General features: G+C 40.6%; 1 protein-coding gene across 2 annotated transcripts in view; it reads left to right on the top strand.

The window, feature by feature from the left end:
- slc8a4a (solute carrier family 8 member 4a) overlaps positions 1 to 16,843 on the top strand; it is a 95,400-nt gene that overhangs the window by 45,294 nt on the left and 33,263 nt on the right. Inside the window, exon 1 of one of the 2 annotated variants that reach the window (XM_063010999.1) lies at positions 4,216 to 4,343. The exons of the other annotated variant lie outside the window; for it this stretch is intronic. The gene's annotated coding sequence lies outside the window, so the exon portion shown is untranslated. Of the gene's footprint in view, positions 1 to 4,215; positions 4,344 to 16,843 lie in introns of those variants that run through there. 2 annotated transcript variants of the gene reach the window in all.

Here is a 16,843-nt window from a genome sequence, read left to right as displayed (position 1 = left end):
TCTCCCATTTTCTCCCCAAGTTAGCGTAGTCAATTTGTCCTCCGCTGCTGGGGGATCCCTGATTGCAGTCGAGGTGGGTATATTGCTGCTCACGCCTCCTCCATCACACGCGTAGCCCTTTGCGGAACCCTTTTTCACCTATGCACTCTGCACAGGCGCCTCTCTATCTGCCAGTCAGGGTCCTTACACAGCGTTTGAAGACCTGGGACGTGTCTGCTGCAGGCACTGCCAATTATGCCTGCTAGATGGCGCTCAGCCGACCGGTGGCAATGCCAAGTTTCGAACCGTGGAGTTCAGAATCTCGGTGCTGGTGTGCTAGCGGAATATCCCGCTGCGCCACCTGGGCGCCCACTAAATGATTTTTTATTTGTATTAAAATAAATACAGTGCTGATTTAAAGCTGTAATTATATTCTACATGGGTAGCATGGTTGCCTTATATTACAATTAATCTAAAAACAAGTAACAAATATACAAAATAAAAAAAAACCAGAACAGGGGAAATAATTTTTCAGATTCACCTGTGACTGTACTGTGTGGAGTACAGGGTCAGATTTAAGAATAAGAAAGGATGCTCTACAAATAAATACAGTTACACAATATGACATTGATTTATTCATTTTCCAGTCCGGTTTCCTAGGAATCATTAGGCGCAATACAGTAACAGGATGCCAATCGATTGTGGGACTTCGGCCACCCCTTTCCAGACATAGCCAATCATGTCTGTATGTAGATGCACGACCGGCTTGATAGCACAGGTAGGGATTTAAACCCTAATGGCCAAAATTATGGGCTACAAATGCACTGTAAGCCCGGATAAGTTCAATCTACTTAAAAAATTTGAGGAAACCGGTTGCCTTAAAAAAGTTAAGTAATGTATAATGAAAACTTGAGTTAGCATAACTTAAAACATTAAGTTATTACACCTAAAAGGCAAGTTGATTAAACTTTCTTTTTTTTGTTATACCAACTGCTTTTCCCAATAATTCTACTTATTATCTTGAGCTCAATGGAAAAAACTATTGATTTCTTCTTAGTTTTCATGTTAATTACATTTTAAATATGAATTACAAATGTTTATAGAAAAACAGACACAATTATAAAATTATTTTTCTTTATTTCACTTCAGAAGTATTTACTTAAAATACAACATGTCAAGAAAACATCTTTAAAACTGTACAAACTGTATATAAAGTTCTGATGAAACACAAACAGCTCCTCACAGTAACCATGAACCTGTAAAACAACAAAAAGAAACAAGAAACAGAAGTAAATTAAAATAAAGCAGGCCAGCACACTCTTTGCTTCGTATGAAGGCTAGCATGCTAACATGCTAGCATGTAGCCTAAATACGGCAAATAAAGCAGCACTGTTTGATTATTTATTTAGTGTCAACATTAAGATCATTTATTTTAAACAAAATTGTTAAGTAAAGTACAACACTTACCAAAATTAGACGGAAGATGAAAAAGCCCCATCAGACTGGTGTACATGCTACTCAAAAATAGCATAATGAGGAAGAAAATGTTTGTCCACTTAGTTTAACAAAGGTTCCACTTCACAAAAGACATTTCAGGTAGACAAGTTTACTTTTGCAAAAAGCCTTCAATGAAAAGTAAAAAGTAATTTGCAACAACAGGTTACAAAAGTTAAAACAAATGGCTGCCTGATTCACCAACAGCAAGCTGAAAAAAGGCGGACTTACGTGTAAATGGGGGCGTTTTTCTGTTTTATTACCTTAACTTAACTTTTTTAAGTTAATCTGATAGAAAAGTTTTTTTTTTTGTTTAGTAAACTTAAATCTTTTAGCACATTTAAATGTGTACTCAAATTAGTACAATGTACTCTGCATTTTATAGTAGAGCAAAAAAACTTAAATAATTTATGTATGTTGTACTAAAAATGTTTGATTAAATATAAAGTCCGGGCTTACAGTGTGCACTACAAATAATCAAGCATGTTTGTTTGTTTGTTTATTAGGATTTTAATGTCATGTTTTACACTTTGGTTACATTCATGGCAGGAACAGTATGTAGTGACTCATTACACAAGGTTCATCAGTTCACAAGTTTATATCAGACACAGTCATGGACAATGTAGTATCTCCAATTTACCTCACTTGCATGTCTTTGTACTGTGGGAGGAAACCAGAGCACCCGGAGGAAACCCACGCAGACACGGGGAGAACATGCAAACTCCACACAGAAAGGACCCGGACCTCCCCACCTGGGGATCGAACCCAGGACCTTCTTGCTGTGAGGCGACAGTGCTACCCACTTAGCCACCGTGCCGCCCAATCAAGCCTGTAAATGTCTAGTGATGTGTATGTGTTTATAATTATCAGCTGCTAATTTGATGCCAGCAGCACATTTAAAAAAAGCTGAGACAGGGGCAATGTCAAATTGTGAAGTTTGTTAAATAAAACCTGTTTTTGCAATTTTCCACTCACAGGTAATAAGGGAATAGGTACTGGGTGATGCGATTATAATTGGATAACAAACGCTGTAGTTGTCAGTTTGAAATGAGCTCATGTATGCAGCAAGCAAAAAGTTAATTAGTTTAAACATTCAGAACATGGTGGACTGGTTTTGACTGAGAACAAGTCAGAAGTATTTGCAAATCATTGCTGTCTACTTGGTTTGGATTGGTGTTTGTACATTTTGAAACTTGCAGTATTCAGACTGAATTTTGGATTGATTGGTTTTCCCTTACCTGGTGTTTTTACCCTTTTAATAATACTCCTTACCTTCTTTCAAAAGAAAACGACCTATTGCAGCCAAGAATTTGATAGACTCATAAGGTTAAATATAGTGTGTTATTCTGAAGAATAAGAGTTGATGTGAGACTAAAAGATATACACCGATCAGCCATAACATTAAAACCACCTTCTTGTTACACTTACTGTCCATTTTATCAGCTCCACTTACCATATAGAAGCACTTTGTAGTTCTACAATTACTGACTGTAGTCCATCTGTTTCTTTACATACTTTTTTAACCTCCTTTCACCCTGTTCTTTAATGGTCAGGACCCCCACAGAGCAGGTATTATTTAGGTGGTGGATCATTTTCAGCACTGCAGTGACACTGACATGGTGGTGGTGTGTTCGTGTGTGTTGTGCTGGTATGAGTGGATCTGACACAGCAGCGCTGCTGGAGTTTTTAAATACCATGTCCACTCACTGTCCACTCTTATCTAAGGTCCACCTTGTAGATGTAAAGTCAGAGTTGATCGCTCATCTATTGCTGCTGTTTGAGTTGGTCATCTTCTAGACCTTCTAGTGGTCACAGGACGCTGCCCACGGGGCGCTGTTGGCTGTATGTTTTTGGTTGGTGGACTATTCTCAGTACAGCAGTGACAGTGAGGTGTTTAAAAACTCCATCAGCATTGTTGTGTCTGATCCACTCATACCAGCACAACACACACTAACACACAACCACCATTTCAGTGTCACTGCAGTGCTGAGAATGATCCACCACCTAAATAATACCTGCTCTGTAGTGGTCCTGGGAGAGTCCTGACCATTGAGGAACAGCATGAAAGGGGGCTAACAAAGCATGCAGAGAAACAGATGGACTACAGTCAGTAATTGTAGAACTACAAAGTGCTTCTATGTGGTAAGTGGAGCTTTTTAAACTCTGTAACAAGTTTTGGTCCACCAGACAATCACAAAAAATAACAATAACAATAACAAAAAAAATTCAAACCCTTGATCTGTAATTTACAATTGTTTTTAAAAATCACCTCCAAGTTTTCCACATTTATCTTCCTTTGTTTCTTCTTTATTTGGCTGCTCCCGGTACGGGTGGCCACAGTGGATCATTTGTCTCCATCTTGCTCTGTCCTGAAACCATCTGCATGTTCTCCCTCACTGCATCTGTAAACCTTTGTGGGCCTTCCTGTCTTCCTCCTGTCTATTTTAATAAAAATGAATGTGTTGTGCAGACATTGTTCTTCATTACAACCATACGTCACACATCGTCTCGATCTTGACATTTTTCTGAGACCACTGTTTATGCAGAAAACTTTTTCCTCACAAAAATCGAGAATTGTCATTTGCTTTTTGTCAAGGGCCAGGATTATCCACCATGGTGGCTTTCATGTAACAGCTGATGTCAATCTGAAGGTGATGTTTGGTCTGAAAAGACACCACAGAGGATATAGGATAAAGTGCAGCTCAGGCAGTGCGTGGGCAGAGCAGAATTAAACACAGTTGTGATAAAGCAAGAGCGATGATGTGGAGAGAGCAGAGAAGAGGTGAGAGGCAACTATGGATGTGGGAGGAAGGTAGTGAATAACACTGGCTGAGAGGGAAATAGGAGAGATGATGGGGAGGAAAAAAACTGTACGTTACATGTCAATATTCACAGCGTGGTGGTGAAGTGTTGAAGATATGAGTGAGGCTGTGTGTGTGTGTGTGCATATGGGAGAGTGTGTGGGAGAGTGTGGGAGTGTGTCTGTAATCATGTAGAGAGAAAAGGCTCTGTATGCAATGTCTGGTGTTTACTGGCACATTGAATTTATGTGTTTGTCTAATAATGTGTGTGTGTGTGCGCAAGTAAGTAGCAGTTGCTAAGTGTATGATAGAAGAGAGAGAAATGATTGTAGTGAGTGAGTGTGTGGGTGGGTGGATTGGATAAGCCCGGTGTGTGTGGCTACAGAAATAATTCTTGTGAATATTTATGACTGGATGGATGCCTTTGAAATACACAGCAAAACTTGAACATTGGTGCATTGGTTCAGTTCTCTTTGAAACAAATGTTATTTTTTTTAAGGAGTGCACAGTAGTAAGTAGTGCAGAGACATGCAAAGTCATGCCCTGGATTCAGACCCGATTTAGCATAGTTTGTCTTCCGCTGCTGTGGATCCCTGTTTGCGTTTAGGTGGAGGGTATATTTGCTGCTCACGTGCCCATTGACGCGTGCCCAGTCCTAGCGGACCCCTTCTTTACTCCCGTGCTTCTGCACAGACGCCTCTATCTGCCAATCACGGTCCCCACACAGTGTCTGAAGACCCCACCCACATAGTCCAGTCATCTCCTCAACCCAGCAGTCACTGTAGCCAATTTGTATCTGCTGAAGGCACTGCCAATTGTGCCTGCTAGATGGCACCCAGCCGACCAGCAGCAAAGCCGATACTGGAACCGGGTTGTTTTAGAATCTCAAAAAGCGCTGGTGTGATAGCGGAATATCTCGCTGCACCACCTGGGTGCACTAGAACACCACTGCAGAGCATTCGAACTTACAGGTTTGAATTACAGCAACAACACCAACCTGGCCGGGCGTCCACACAAACACAATTGGCTGTGCTTAAGAGAGGGAAGGTCAGACAGGGTCTCTTCCAGTTGCCGCTGCGATGTGTGATCTCCAAGACTGGTCCTGTCATCTGCTCAATTGTATAGGGATCTTACTGTGGCTCTCTGTCTGCAATATGGTTTTCTTTGTGAGTATGTAAAGCTGGCAGATGACCAGAAGCAGCCACAGATTGGACTGCAGATTGGAGGGGGCGTGTGGTGATCCACCTCTCCTTGTTAATACTGTATCAGAGGTTGTTTAAGTGGTAGCACATTCACATTTGGGATTTGGAAATTACTCGTTTTGAAGATAAATGGGAAAAAGAAAAAAAAAGTTGGTTTGTTGCTTCACATTTATCTGCCATATTTGTAATTTTTTTGTGAGAAAGGTTGTGCTGCACTGAATGCTGGGATTGCCTTCACCACTAAGGAAGCATCAGATGCTCCATCATTATTCAAAGTACCATTCAAATTGAAGGTGCATCCTAGACAGCATTTTAAGGCGTCTAAGAATTCGGACAGCCTTCTTCTCGGGAGCGTGTAGGATGACGTTAAATGCTGTATCTCTATGTAGAGTGATCACTAGGTTTTTAAACACACCCAGTATCTTTTCCCACCATGTTTTTCAACTTTTTACTAACTCTTGGTTCAATATATAGTTCTTAAAATAACAACAACCAACTGAGACTCAACTGTCTTTGCATCATTATAAATGTTGCACCAGCTGTCTAGCCCATCCATACGTGTGACTTAGCAACCGGTCCTTAGCAACCGCCTCACAGTTAACTTGCAATGTGTATCAGTGTCTGTGTTGTGCAGCTAGAAGCATTAAAACTTCCACCCTGAATAAACCTTAGGAAAAATCTAATATAGTATCGTTTTTGTGACAAACAAACCAAAATTACTGGTTGTTCTGTTAAACTTTGCCACTAATATGCACATAGTTATTGAATAAAATTTATTTTTATTAGTAGAATCATCACTGTATTTGGAAAAGTACTAAAACAAATTATCAGTTTGTAAAAATAAGTAAAATAGGTTATTATTAAAGGCTGTTTAGCCATCTATGGACATCCAGGACATAATTTCAGTTAAAATACATATCTGAAAACTGCAGAAATAAACACTGCTTTTAAGCTTTTTACTAGGGCTTTCGTTAATTGCATTAATTAACGTGATTAATGCGTTAAAATTTTAGTTGTGATTAAAAAAATTAATCGAGAATAAACAATTTTTATTGGGCTGTGTTTGTGCCATTTTAAACATACGTCACAGTGGTCATTTGCACTGCTTTAATATAGCAACATTGTGTTTATACTGTATAGTGATAACACGGGTCGTGAGTTAGAAATGACTCGGGCTGCTGCTGCAACATATTGCGAAATATTGGGTATTTTAAATAATAATTTTTGTTTTCAAAAAGCGCGAGAAATCATCACTAGACAAAATAACAGTTATTAATTGATGCTTTAATATCATCTTTGGTAAAAGCACGCATTTGTCTCGCCGGGCTAAATGAGCTCAGACAACTTTATTTAAAAGGAATTTGGATAGAAAGCCCATGGACTGTACACATCGTGGGAACATTACAAACACTGGTGTTAAATGGATGGCAATGGGCTGTAGACGCTTTAACATAGTTATTGATGTGGGTCTACATGATGTTATACGTATTGCATCTAGAAATGGTTCATATTAGTACCCTGAGCACCTGTTTTCAGTGGCAGGGTTATGAACAGGAGAAGATCCTCACTTTTGCCAGATAATGTGAACAGACTTGTCATTTTAAATAACTGGCTGAAAGATGGGTAGCTGTTAACAACTTTATATAGGCATTGGCTGGCTTTCTAAAGATAATTTAGATTTAATAATTGTATCATAATTGTATTTAAAAAAATGTATTGGTAAACATTTTATCTTGCAATAAAAATGTGCATAACTATTCAAATTTTTGCTTTGTTATTTTTGCAGTCGATAAATCGCGATTAAAGAACCAAATTAGTCGCGATTTATTGACTGCAAAAATAACAAAGCAAAATCTCGATTAAAAATTTTAATCATGTGACAGCCCTACTTTTTACTACAAAGTCTTTGGCACTGGAATGCTGCTGTCATTAAAAACCGGTAACCTTTGACTTTAGGGGCTTTTCACAGTGCCATGTTTTTATTACAGTAAGTCAGTGGAAGGACTGAAATAAACACAAATGTGCAGACAATGTAGCTACAAAAAATACAATTCATTATCACACCTTTGAATCAGTAAAATGCAACAAAATGTATACATTTGTCAGGGCTTGCTAGCATCAAAACAGCTACACTACAGCTACACTGCCGAAGCTGAACAAGTTTTGGCTGGTTTCCAAACTGTATTTAAGTGCTACTCAGTTGCTAATAGTAGTTTTTGGTTTGAAATGTTGCTTTTTTTGTATTTTGTTTATGCATTTTCTCCCGACTTTTAGTGCGTCCAATTGCCCGATTACATCACGCTTCCTCTCCATTAATGTCCTCGCTCTGATTGAGGAGAACGAAGCTAACCCACGTCCCCCTCCGTCACATGGGCAGCAGTCGTATGCATTTTTTTTTACCTGAACTAGGCGAGTGCTAATGCGGATCAGCCTTGTGTACGGAGAGACACACCTTGATCAACGCACTCCTTCCCCGCCCCTGTGCAGGCGCCATCAATCAGCCAGCAGAGGTCACAGTTGCACAAGCCATGAGGAGACCCTATCTGGCTTACTACTACCCCACCCCTATATAAACAACAGGCCAATCATTGTTCATGTGGCCGCTCAGCCCAGCCGGATGGCAGAGCTGAGATTCGGTACAATGTATTCGAGATCCCAGCTCTGGTGTGCTAGCATGTGTTTTTCCCGCTGCACCGCCTGAGGGGCTGAAATGTCGCTTTTTTAAAGCAGTTTCTCTATCAGAATAAAATACACAAACACATATTTAAAAGGTTATTAATTTATAAAATAAGGACACTCACTTAGAATTATGGGCACCGGGTGGTGCAGTGGTAAATTATACTAGCCCACTTCTGGCTATGTAGAAATCCAGAGTTTGAATCCCCAGCTATGCTGTTGCTCTATCGGGCATCTACGTACAGTGTCTTGTCCAGGGTGTGTTACTGCATTGTGCCCAGTAATTCAGAGGAAACTGCAACCCTGCCAAGGATAAAGAAGTGAAAAGACGTGAAAATGAATGATGAAGATGATGATGAATATAATGTTAGTCTATGAGTTGCTGAAAAAGCTAGAATGCATTATTCATGTCACATTTTGTTGAGTGAGTAATGGTAAATATAAAGAGGTCAAGTCCAGACGTAGTCCTAAAGTCACATTATACCCCACTTTTCATATTTAATTTAGTACTAATCACATCACAGTTACATTACTGCCTAGAAAACATGCAGCCAGCAGTATTTCTCTGATCGATGCTCAGCACAATCCATCTAATTACAGAAAGCTGTCACGTCCTTTATTTGAAGTAGTGTATCAATATTTCTTGGACAAAAGCTTTGTTTGGTCTAAGCTGAATAAAAAGATTGTGGGCCTGCCTTCACCCTGTTCTTCAATGGCCAGGACCACCACAGGACCACTCCAGAGCAGGTATTATTTAGGTGGTGGATCATTCTCAGCACTGCAGTGACACTGACATGGTGGTGGTGTGTTAGGTGACGATCGCTCATCTATTGCTGCTGTTTGAGTTGGTCATCTTCTAGACCTTCATCAGTGGTCACAGGATGCTGCCCACAGGGCGCTGTTGGCTGGATATGTTTGGTTGGTGGACAATTCTCAGTCCAGCAGTAACAGTGAGGTGTTTTAAAAGTCCATCAGCGCTGCTGTGTTGTATCCACTCATACCAGCACAAAACACACTAACACACCACCACCATGTCAGTGTCATTGCACTGCTGAGAATGATCCACCACCTAAATAATACCTGCTTGGTGGTGCTCTGGGGGTCCTGACCATTGAAGAACAGCATAAAAGGGAGCTAACAAAGTATGTAGAGAAACAGATGGACTACAGTCAGTAATTGTAGAGCTACAAAGTGCTTCTATATGGAGAGTGGAGCTGATAAAATGGACAGTGAGTGTAGAAACAAGAACGTGGTTTTAATGTTATGGCTGATCGGTGTGTGTGTATATATATATATATATATATATATATATACTGTATATATATATATATATCTTTAATTTAGTGTTGGTATGTTTTAGTGTTGGTAAATCAATACCTTTCATATCCCTAGCTCTAATATATACAGATCTTCCTATGTATGTGTGGCTGCTGGGATTTTGATTGCCAGTTTGATCGATGATTGAAGTTTACCTAAAAATTTTTATTGTAGGGAACAGAATCAGAAAATATGTAGATTAAAGGCAGAGAAGTGGGCAATGGGGGCACTTATGTAAGCTCATGTTTATGATCATGCTGAAGAAAGCCTAGCAGGAGTTTAGAAGAGATGCTACATGACTAAGACTGCTCGGTTGCCTGGATGTGACGGATCAATTGTGACCCAGCATCCTGACATTGTTGATCTACATTTAGCGAGGCTGAAGGTCTGAAGAATGTGTGGGACTACACTCAGTGAGCTCATTTCAGATTCTAAATGAAGTCTCAGCTAGAGCTCTTTAAGTAAAGCACCACCGTAGCAGAAACAAGCATGATGCCCCCAGCAGGGAAGATATTAACTAATGAGTTACTTGTATTTTCTGCAGTTCTGGTTCTTAGTTTAGTTGCAGCATTCATTCTTCACTTTTTCTCATTTTTTTGTCAGTTTATCTCCATGGCATCTGTGTCTTCAGTGAGGTAGAGGCAGATCACACTGTGTGTAGGCTAATCTGGTCTATGAGTCTGAACTGACACCAGAGCTATATTTGGACAGGGAACAGTAGTGAAAGTCTGAATATCTCTATCACACTGGAGCTGGAATTGCATTTCGCTACGACTAATCCAGGGAAGTAAGTATAGATTTGCTTGCGATTTCTCATTTGCAAAAATACACTAGCTGGATAGGGTACTGCTGGGAAAATCACACTTGCACACCCATGGGGGCACTGACAGGACCTATTGCCATGGGAAGAAATATGTCAAACGCATGCACACACCCCTTCCTTCCCCCTCCATTTCCGGCCCGGATCAGGCTAGATGAAGAGAACACCTTTTTTTTCTAATACAGAATTAAAGGTTGAATGTCGGAAATCTTGCCCTGTGAATAGTGACAGAACTCATTAGCATTTTACTGGTGAAAAAGCTTTGCTCCCACACATAGCTCTGCTTTACTCCAAACACACACACACACACACACACACACACACACACACGGGAGGCAGGATATGAAAGCTCTGCCAAGAAAGCTACCTACGTTTGAGCCTCCAGGCTAATGCTGCTGGTGTAAACTTAAGCTTTAGATATGCATACATTGAGATCAATGTCTAATCTGCTGATTTGTCATCGGATCAAGCAGGCATCTCAGTATGACTGTTTAATACCTTGATATTTTCATCCTCGTCCTCTTTTCACCTAAACTAATTAGAATGCTGGGTTGGTTGGGTAATTGAGTCAGATTGAGATTTTCAAACCAGTAGTGAATACAAATCAGAATGTCTGATGGTATTAATAGTAGAGTTTGTAATATAATTGGTTAACTGTCAGTAAGACTTGACTCTCTTCGTTCTACGTGTTCTTTAATTATATTCTATATACTCATTTTTAAGAAGCATTTTATTTCTATTAGCATTTTTTAGCAAACATATGCCATGTCGCATTATTGGCTGAGATCTTGTATTGACAAGGAGAGTCGAACATTTCTTCTCCAGCACGTCTAAAATTCTTTCAATGGGGGAAATTAGTTCCTTAAGTTTTCTGAACTCCTTTTTTTTCATTTATATATTTTTTCCCCTCTTTATCCCCCAGTCTAGTTGTATCCGATTACCCTGAATGCGTCCTCTATACTGATTCGACCCTTCACCGCTGACTGAGGACGCCTCTCAACTGACATACGCCCCCTGCGGTACGCACAGTCAGTACAGACTGCATTTTTCACCTGCACGAGTCGAGTTCATACACTTGACGGGCACTGTGTACGGAGGGCCACACCCCCATCAGCATTATTCCTCAGCCCTGTGCAGGCGCCATCAGTCAGCCAGCAGGGGCCACAGTCGCACCAGTTATGAGGACCTATGATCCGACTTTCTTACCCTCTAACCCTGAACAACAGCCAATCGTTGTTCATTCAGCCACCCAGCCCAGTCGGAAAGGCAGAGCTGAGATTCGATACGATGTATTCGAAACCCCAACTCTGGTGAGCTAGCGTACTTTACCGCTGCGCCACCTGAGCGGCTTCTGAACTCCTTTTTTACAATTTCAGCCCAATGAATCTTGGCATTGTCGTCTTGAAATCTGCCCATGCCAGGAATGGAAAAATCCATTGATGGGGTAGCCTGGTCGTTCAGTGCATTCCTGCTGTCTTCATCTTGATCTGATCAGTTGAAGCAACACCAGATTATACTGTCACACTGCCTCCAGAGGTTTGTACACTGTACACCATACATGATGGGTAAATCGCTTCACATGCTTCCCTTCTTACCATGATGTGCCCATCGATCTGGAGCAGGGTAAATCTGGACTCATCAGACTTCTTGACCTTTTTCCATTATTCCAATCTTGAGTTTAGTTTTTATGTTCCATTGCAAAAAAAAAGCCTTTTTCTGAAAAGCCTCACTAACAGTTTCTTTTAAATAATATTTTTTATTTTGTTTTTTATTTATTTATTTTTGTCACAGCAGTTTGGTCCCAATTCTTTTTTTCTTTTCTTTTTGGCATTTTCCCCCTATTTTTCTCCCAATCTAGTTGTATTCATTTATCTCATCATTTACCTCATCAGATTGTATTATGGTTCCTCTCTACTGATACTGACCTCCACCCCGACTGAGGATGTGCACAGTAGCCGACTGCATCTTTTCACCTGCACGAGGCGAGTTCATATGTGAATCAGCTTTGTGCACAGAGAGTCACACTATGACCACATTATCCCCTGTCTCTGTGCAGGCGCTATCAGTCAGCCAGTAGAGGTCATAATTGCATCAGTTATGAGGAATCTCCTCTGGCACTTTCCCAATGATTGTTCGTGTAGGCACCCAGCCGGCCCGTAGCAGAGTTTGAGATGTCAGCTTTGGTGTGCTAGTGTGATTTACCGCTGCTCCACCTGAGTGCCCATTTGAAGACTCTTTTAATGACCACATTTCTTCCACAACGTTGATGATTGACCACTATCCCTCCAGGTTTTAATAATGTGTTGGACAGTTCTAGTCATTTTAGATTCCTTTCTTCAGTCGTTTTGCTTGATTTAGGCCAATAAATTGACCATTCCGAAACATAGTAACATCCTATCCCCAACTACAAGAAAAATCTTCTGATATGGTTGTTTAAGAAATGAGAGGCTACTTACTGCATCAGCTAGGGTAAAAAGAGTTGTTGCCAGCTGACACATTAATCACTGGAGTAATGATCCAATCAAAGACTAATGTGTTTGCCTATTTAAATCCAAATTGTAAATTTTTACTGGTCATGCAGTGTATACTAAATAATAAAACTAAATATGTAGAGTACAATATAACAGAAACCAGTTGAAGAAGATAGTAGTAGATGTACAAAATCTGAACTGTAAATGTCCTTTTACACAGGATCATACATGACAATCCCTCCTCTTTAATAAACCCCATTTCCCTTTATCTTATTTCTCTAAGGTCTCACCTGCATCAGCCATTGTTTTTCATCAACCCTTCTTATCTTCAGGCACCTTCCGTGGTTTATGGCTGTGGGTCTGGCACTGGCGAGCTGTTCAATTTCACACAGCCTGCACAGACAAAAAGCAGGAAAAGACAGAAATCAATAAAAATGAAAGACGATGGAAGAATGTGAATGAAGGCAGGAGTGAATGGAAAAGCTAGCACTATAGCATTCACAGAGAAGGAAAAAAACTGAAGTAAGCTAGTGGAAACCTTCCAGTAGCTTTGCTGAGAAATGCAAGTGGTTCTTTTAGATCCCTGTGTGGTGAACGTAATTTCTTCGAGTAAAACAAAGTCTTGAATGCTCTTTTTGTTGTTCTTGGAACAGCATTACTTTTAAACACTCACTGGAGCTGTTGTTTGTGTCTTTTATACCTTTTACTTTTAGGTTGCCTACAAATTGCCTCTAGAAAAAAAAACTTTGCTACTTTGTATTTCTGGTCATACGTTTAAGCAAAAGCACTTGTTAAAACACTAAGGCGTTTGGCTGTATTTATCTGCATTTACACTTTTTTTTGGCACTTGATTACTAAAATCATTTGCTCAGAGACTGTGGTTAAGCCTGCTGCAGGTAATATATTCAACCAGAATAAATCACCTGCAGCAGGCTTACTAACCACACCGATCAGGCATAACATGACATAGGCATAATATGACCACCTTCCTAACATTGTGCTGGTCCCTCTTTTGCTGCCAAAACAGCTCTGACCCATCAAGGCATGGACTCCACTAGACCCCTGAAGGTGTGCTGTAGTATCTGGCACCAAGATGTTAGCAGCAGATCCTTTAACTCCTGTAAGTTGTGAGGTGGGGCCTCCATGGATCGGACTTGTTTGTCCAGCACATCCCACAGATGTTTGATTGGATTGAGATCTGGGGAATTTGGAGGCCAAGTCAACTCCTCAAACTCAATGTTGTGCTCCTCAAACCATTCCTGAACCATTTTTGCTTTGTGGCAGGGTGCATTATCCTGCTGAAAGAGGCCACAGCCATCAGGGAATAGCGTTTCCATGAAAGGGTGAACATGGTCTGCAACAATGCTTAGGTAGGTGGTACGTGTGAAAGTAACATCTTCGTGGATGGCAGGACCCAAGGTTTCCCAGCAGAATATTACCCAAAGCATCACACTGCCTCCGCCGGCTTGCCTTCTTCCCATAGTGCATCTTGGTGCCATGTGTTTCCCAGTTAAGCGACCACATCCTTGTTCCTTTCTTGGACCACTTTTGATAGATACTGACCACTGCAGACCGGGAACACCCCACAAGAGCTGCAGTTTTGGAGATGCTCTGACCCAGTCGTCTAGCCATCACAATTCGGCCCTCGTCAAACTTGCTTAAATCCTTACGCTTGCCCATTTTTCCTGCTTTGAACACATTTTTTGCACTTTAAGGATAAAATGTTCACTTGCTGCCTAATATATCCCCCCCACTAACAGGTGCCGTGATGAAGATAATCAGTGTTATTCACTTCACCTGTCAGTGGTCATAATGTTATGTCTAGTCGGTGTATATATTAATGTTGTGAGGGTGAACAGCCAATGTACAGGAACCTTCCGCTACTCATATTTTTTAACTCCTGAGATGGAAAGATTAGCCTACTATTTCACCAAAGTGCATCTAACACGTTTAACCCTTTTGTTCAGTCTCTCTAAAGAAATATTACCCTTGGTTTCACTTGACATTAGTGTGGTTTGAGGGTGTGTGCTATAATCAGCTGCTTCTGTCTGTGAAACAAAGGCTTTTGATTGGTCTGAATGACTCTTCTTTAAAACAAAGGCTGTTGATTGATCTGAATTGCTCCTCTGAGTGGTGTGATTGTGTTACAATACTGGAGTGAGCGTGTGACGACCTCAGGAATACTCCCAGCTGGACACGGACACTAATGCCATCCCGTGAACGTCTCTCTCACTCTCAGTTTTTCAAATCCATCTGTCATCTGTGTTTCTCCTCCTCTTCCTCTTTCCCTGGTGCTAAATTATGAATTAACACGCAGCATCCCACGAGCATACTGCAACATGAAATTATTGCCATATGCTGCCACTGCTTTGAAGGCAGACCAGGCCTAGATTAACGGATCTGTTCTCGTCTTCCAATGTTATTATATATTTGCACAGTGTATTCTAATGAGCTTATTTCTGCTGTGTTTTTTAGATCTGAATTGAGGCCTGAATGCTGAACGCATGATTTATTTGGTAATGGTTCCGTTCTTATAACAGGATTGTTAAACAGATATATGCTTCTGGCACATTTTGTCTGTGTAATCCTCAGCGGAGTGCGGATGTTTAGGCATAAATGTACCATGGTGGAGTTAGTGATGTTTCTGCATAAGGGGATGTGCTATAAATATAAGTTTACATTTATTATAATTGTAATGACATGCTTGTTGTCGGGCAGTAAATTTAGACAAGCAACCCTACATGATTTTCAGTTCTTATCAATTCAAATTTACTTTAAGCTCTGCCCATATGATCATATACTGTTTAAATACACTGATCAACCTTAACATTAAAACCACCTCCTTGTTTCTACACTCACTGTCCATTTTATCAGCTCCACTTACCATATAGAAGCACTTTGTAGTTCTACAATTACTGACTGTAGTCCATCGGTTTCTCTGCATGCTTTGTTAGCTTCCTTTCATGCTGTTCTTCAATGGTCAGGACCCCCACAGGACCACCACAGAGCAGGTATTATTTAGGTGGTGGATCACTCTCAGCACTGCAGTGACACTGACTGCTGGTATGAGTGTATAAGACACAGCAATGCTGATGGAGTTTTTAAACACCTCACTGTCACTGCTGGACTGAGAATAGTCCACCAACCAAAAACATATCCAGCCAACAGCGTACTGTGGGCAGCGTCTTGTGACAACTGATGAAGGTCTAGAAGATGACCAACTCAAACAGCAGCAATAGATGAGCGATCGTCTCTGACTTTACATCTACAAGGTGGACCAAATAGGTAGGAGTGTCTTATAGAGTGGACAGTAAGTGGACACAGTGTTTTAAAACTCCAGCAGTGCTGCTGTGTCTGATCCACTCATACCAGCACAACACACACTAACACACCACCACCATGTCAGTGTCACTGCAGTGCTGAGAATGATCCACCACCTAAATAATACCTGCTCTGTGGTGGTCCTGTGGGGGTCCTGACCATTGAAGAACAGGGTGAAAGCAGGCTAAAAAAGTATGTAGAGAAACAGATGGACTACAGTCAGTAATTGTAGAACTACAAAGTGCTTCTGTATGGTAAGTGGAGCTGATAAAATGGACAGTGAGTGTAGAAACAAGGTATGCTGTATGTTATTTTCCTGGTTGATTCACAAATCTTTATCATATGCACTACCATTCAGTAGGAATGCTTTGATCTGATTTTTCATTATTTCATTTTATTATTGGTGTGCTTGATTGATTGTCTACTAGGATTACGTAATACTCCCCACACAGCACCTGAACACAAAATGCCACTGTTTATTGAAAGTAAAGTCACTGTATAGTTGACCACTGAACTTGTGTAGATAGAAATAATGAAGTATTATTAAAAATACATAAAGGAGATATTGATTGGGGAGAAAAGCATAAGCTGTTGGCATTTACAATTTTTTGACATTTAGCGGTCCTTTTCTTCAAAGCGCCTTACATTTGGTAGAATCGTAGTCGATAACCATTATGAATTACATCCCATTTCTTCATCGCAGCACGGAGAATAGCCTCCTTGTCTGGGCTTTGGAGAAATCTCACTAGAATACTGCATGGG

The sequence above is a fragment of the Trichomycterus rosablanca genome, chromosome 16, assembly GCF_030014385.1.
Source record: "Trichomycterus rosablanca isolate fTriRos1 chromosome 16, fTriRos1.hap1, whole genome shotgun sequence".
NCBI lineage: Eukaryota > Metazoa > Chordata > Actinopteri > Siluriformes > Trichomycteridae > Trichomycterus > Trichomycterus rosablanca.
The sequence above is the reverse complement of the archived record's forward strand: the minus strand, read 5'-3'. Positions and strand labels throughout refer to the sequence as shown.